This window comes from Silene latifolia, unplaced genomic scaffold (assembly GCF_048544455.1).
Source record: "Silene latifolia isolate original U9 population unplaced genomic scaffold, ASM4854445v1 scaffold_418, whole genome shotgun sequence".
In the NCBI taxonomy this organism is placed as follows: domain Eukaryota; kingdom Viridiplantae; phylum Streptophyta; class Magnoliopsida; order Caryophyllales; family Caryophyllaceae; genus Silene; species Silene latifolia.
This window is the reverse complement of record NW_027413340.1, coordinates 2,157-7,502: the sequence shown is the minus strand read 5'-3', so window position 1 is coordinate 7,502 and position 5,346 is coordinate 2,157. Positions and strand designations below refer to the sequence as shown.

Below are 5,346 nucleotides of genomic sequence, written 5' to 3'. Positions count from 1 at the left end.
TTGTCACTTTCAAGGAACTTAAGAATTCCAAGACAAGGGAGGGGTATGTTACTTCCTCCATTTCAAACAATTTCTTTAAACCCATGGCATTGAAAAAGACTCTTGTTTGTTCAAGAATACCCAACTTCTCTAAAGCATCTTGGCATATGAATTTTGTGGATTGAATTTGTTTCATAGCAAACTTGACAAATGTATTTCTATGGGAGTCGGAAATGAATGTTAACTCCGGGTAATGCAAGAGTTGATTAATTACCGGAGTAGAGGGTGATGCTTCCATAGAAATTTGTTGAGGTTGTTGCACTTCCAAGTTTGGTGTTGATACCACCATTGCCAAAGCTTTCTTCATTTGTAGAGCTTTTTGCCTTTGAGAGAGAGTTGTAGTCTTTGGTGCCTTTGTTGCCTTTGCCTTTGCTTTTGTTGCTCCCTTTGTTCTTGCCATTTGATGAGCTAACCAAGAGAAAGATCAAAAATCTTCAATTTGTAGAATGCCCAAATCGATTTTGAAAGTGAAAGGCTTTGCCTTTATGAGAACAAAAATCAATTCAAAGGTGAAGATTTTGGTCTTGGTTTTGATTATTAATGAAGATGGAGTGATTGATTTGTTATTTGAAAGATGGTTTGATTTGATTTTGGTGAGTTTTGTTGAGGGTTTTTGTTTTTGAGATGGGGAGGATGAGGGTTTTGGTGGTATGGGTAGTGTTTATGAGTGAATGAATGAATGAATGAAGGTGGGGTGGGTATTTAAAGAACTCGACAATGTTAGGACGCAAGGACAATCCGTGCGGATTAGGCGCAATCCGCTCGGATTCTTGACTTCAAATTTTCAATAATCCCGCCTAGAGACGGGCGGATTAAGGGAATCCGTTCGGATTCTGCTGAGACGAGACGGGCGGATTTCACTTGAGACGGACGGATTCTTGTCCGAGATTTTTCTTTGTTTTTCTTCAGTTTAAGCAAGACGGGCGGATTGTCCACAAGACGGACGGATTACGTGAGACGGGCGTCTTTCCGGAATCCGCTCGGATTCTTCAACGATCAAGAATTTTGCGTTTTCAGCTCGGCCCAAGACGGGCGTCTTCTCGGCAGGACGCTCGGATCCCTCGTAGACGGGCGGATTCTCGGGAATTCGCTCGGATTGGTCCTTGTTTACACGGATTCGAGTCCATCCGTGCACCAACGCATTCCCTTATCATTCTTTCTTTCTTTCTTTCAAATCTTGTGTTCTTCATTGTGGGGGCACTACTAAGGCATGAATAGCCTAGGCAATTCCCATCCCCACACTAAGGTAAATCACTACACATCAATTAAAATCATTAGTCCCTCCCTCACTTCTCTCTTTTCATGACAATTATTTTGATCAAAGTAAAAATAAATCCAAAAATGACAAAAATGCAATGCAAAAATTAAATGTAAGTTAGGGAGTTAGAAATATTTACAAATGGTGGTTTAGGGAGGACTCCACCAAACTCTCATTCTTGATGAGATGTCAAGGAGGCATGTTCAAGGTGTTGTTGATGTTGCTCAACACCTCGAAGAAGTAATTAAAAGCTTGTTCGTTGTTATGGTAGAGGTCCTCAATAGACCGTGGTTCTTGTTGTTGATCATGATCGATGGCATGCCCAATGTAGGGATTAAAGATCCCTTCAAATTCGTCGTCCCAAAGACCACAAACTTCATTGAGTTGATCATTGAAAATCTCTTGCTTGGATGGAGATAACTCTCCCAAATTCTTCTTTTGGCCAATGAGGCCATCATCTTCTTCCTTGGTTGATTTTGATGAGCTTCGCAAGCTCTCCTTGTCACAATTCACTTGCTCTTTGAATGGAGCATCTTCAACTTTCTTCCTCCATTGGAGTTCCGATCTCTTCTTCTCATCTTTCCGGCTATAATGATCAATCATGAAACATGGCTCATGCAAACGAGGAGCTCTCATGGTCTTGTCAAGATTAAAAGTTATGCTTTCATCTCCCACTTCTAGAGTGAGCTCTCCATGCTTCACATCAATCACCGCACCCGCGGTGTGTAGGAAAGGTCTTCCTAAGATGATTGGAATGTTGGAATCTTCCTCCATATCAACAATGACAAAGTCCACCGGGATGAAAAACTTCCCGATTCGCACGGGGACATCTTCCCATATCCCTAGCGGTGTCTTCGTCGATCTATCGGCCATTTGAAGAGTGATATTGGTACATTTAAGCTCTCCCATTCCCAACCTTTTACTTACCGAGTATGGCATGACACTCACACTAGCCCCTAGATCACATAAGGCTTTGTTGATCGTTGTGTCGCCAATGGTACACGGTATTGAGAAGCTTCCGGATCCTTTAACTTTGGAGGTGAACTCCCTTGAAGTATGGCACTACTCACCTTAGTGAAGGCGATAGTCTCAAGTTTCCGGATCGACTTCTTCTTTGTGAGGATATCTTTCATGTACTTTGCATAGGTCGGAACGTGATTGATTAATTCCGTGAAAGGAATTGAGACTTCTAAGTTCTTCACAATTTCCATGAACTTTCCAAGTTGATCATCAAATTTAGGCTTGGCTTGACGACTTGGAAAAGGAAGTCTAATCACAATGGGCTCCTTTTCTTTGGCTTTATCTTCATTTTTCTTTGAACTTTCTTCTTTTGATGATTCCCCTTCTTTGGGACTTTGCACCACAACTTCATTCTCACTAGCTCTCACAACTTCATCCTCAACTTGCTCCTTCGGTGCTTCATACCTTGTACCACTTCTCAAGTGAATGGCACTAACCGTTTCATGTCTAGGGGGATTACCTTGAGGTGGTAATTGCCCCTTTTGTCTTTGTGAGCTCGAAGATGCTAGTTGGGTCAATTGTGTTTCCAACATCTTGGTGTGAGCTAGAATGTTGTTGATGGTGGTGTCTTTTGCTTGGCTATCTTTTTGCATTTGGGTGAAAAATTCTTGTTGATTCTTTTGCATTTGAAGGACCGCTTTTTGGACATCAAAACTTTGGTCATTGTGGTGATTGTATGGATTTTGATTTTGGTAACCTTGGTTTTGATTGAAAAAGGGTCTTTGGTTTTGATTTCTCATGGGTGGTGGAGTGTATGTTGTTTGAGGGTTTTGGACATTTTGGCTTTTGTATGAGAGATTTGGATGGAATTTGGTATTTTCATTGTAAAAATTTGAATAAGGGGTACCGCTTTTGTAAGCTTGGAAAGCATTGACTTGCTCGGTTGTTCCCCTACATTCACTTGAGTCATGACCTAAGGTTCCACAATTCTCACATATCCCGCTTGGGATTGATGAGGATGCCGTCATGGCATTGACATGGTGCTTTGATGATTTTGAGCTTTCCTCAAGTCTAGCCATAGCTTGTTCAAACTTCAAGTTGATTGTGTCAATGTGAGCACTAAGTTGAGCACCCAATTGAGTAACGGTGTCCACTTCATACTTTCCTCTAGTAGCCTTGCGAGGCCTACTATATTGCGAATTATGGACCGCCATTTCCTCAATCTTGTTCCATGTTTGATTGTCATCAACTTCGGTGAACATTCCATTTGATCCCATATTGAGAATGTTCCTTGAATCTTCATATAAACCATTCCAAAATTGTTGCACTAAAAACCATTCGCTAAGTCCATGGTGAGGACATGAGCGACAAATACCTTTGAACCGCTCCCAAGCTTCATACAAAGATTCTTCATCCCTTTGCTTAAAACCCGTAATTTGAGCTCTTAGCATATTGGTCTTTTCCTGGGTAGAATTTTTGTAGAAAGCTAGAGCTAGCTTCTTCCAAGAATCTATTCCAAGGGTGGCCTTATCAAGGCCCTTCAACCATTGCTTTGCGGTGCCGATTAACGAAAAAGGAAATAAGACCCATCTTATTTGGTCTTGAGTCACGCCCGTTTGAGAGATAGCTTCACAATAATCACAAAATGTTTCCATATGAGAATGAGGGTCCTCACTAGGCATTCCCCCGAATTGGCTCCTCTCAACTAGTTGGATGAAGGCGGACTTGGCAATAAAGTTTCCGGTAAGATGTTGTGGGGTAGGAGTACCGTTTGGTAGATCCTCCTCGGTGGGTATAGAGTGAGACGAGAATTTAGGCATTGTAGGTGGATTTTGTGTGGTATTGTTTAATGGGTTCTCTTCTCCTTCTATTGCGAAAGGATTGACAAACTCACTAGTGGGTTGAACAACTTCACCAACACCTCCCAAATTCCTCCTAACAAGTCTCCTATTATTCGTCAAGGTTCTTTCGATTTCACGGTCAAAAGGTAACAAATCTCTTTGTATCCTTCTAGACATGCAAAATATCAAACAACTCAAAAACAATTAGGACAAACCTTGAGGAGTTTTACTTCCCCAAGGTGAAAAAAGACACAACTAAAAACAATAAAAGAAATCTTAAATCAATTAAACACCGTCCCCGGCAACGGCGCCATTTTTGATCGAGTCCATTTGGTGTTCACAATTAAGCATATGTGGTCGTTGGTCAATGGTCGATACAAAACACAATTTATACTTCACAAACAACTCTACAATTAGTAAAGAGGCAAGTAAAGGTCGGATCCCAAGGGACGGGTATTGAAATGAAGATTCTATTGTAACTAGCGGTGTCTAGGGGTGTCACAAATTGGGTTGATGTAGAAGGTTACTAAACTAAAATAGCAATGAAAATAAACTAACAAGGTAAATGAAATAAGGGTGTAAACAATTGATTAAAAGCACTAGGGTGTCATGGGTTCATAGGGGAATCATGGGATATGATCATACAAACATGTTCTCAAATTATAAGCAAGCAATTATTGTTGTGATGGATTGAGTTGGGTTATATCTTACAATCCTAGGAAAGTTTGGGTCCCGGGGCCGAATCTCTTGGATTGTACAACACCTACAAGTCGACTTAATCTTCCCTACTTAACACATGCATGGTCTAACAAGACTCGAGTTGGGTTATGTCTTACAAGTCAAGTTGAAAGGATAGAAGATGATAGTAAATGCAAGGATTCATAGGCTTAGCATTTCATCAAATATAACATGTGCATGCATTAAGATCAAAACAAGCAAGCAAATAAGATATGAAAGCATATTAATTTAAGCATGAATCATTCCCCATGTTGGTTTCCCCTAATCACCCATTAAACCCTAGCTAAGAGACTACTCACTCATTATCATATTGATCATGCTAGAAAGGTTGTCAATCATACTAACATAATGAAACATGATGAATAAATGAAAGTAATTAGCAATAATTAAAAAGGGATTAAGAGATTATACCTACTAATGATTCCAATAATAAAGCAAGAATAATAGAAGTACTTGAATCCTAGATTGAGAGGTTGTCAATCTCCCAATAATAACCCAAATAATCTTCAA

General features: G+C 40.3%; 1 non-coding gene across 1 annotated transcript; it reads left to right on the top strand.

Moving 5' to 3' along the window:
• Positions 1 to 3,601: 3,601 nt before the first annotated feature.
• On the top strand, positions 3,602 to 3,708 carry LOC141639492 (small nucleolar RNA R71). Its single transcript, XR_012542547.1, has one exon. It is a non-coding gene; the product is annotated as a small nucleolar RNA R71 (small nucleolar RNA).
• Positions 3,709 to 5,346: the final 1,638 nt, after the last annotated feature.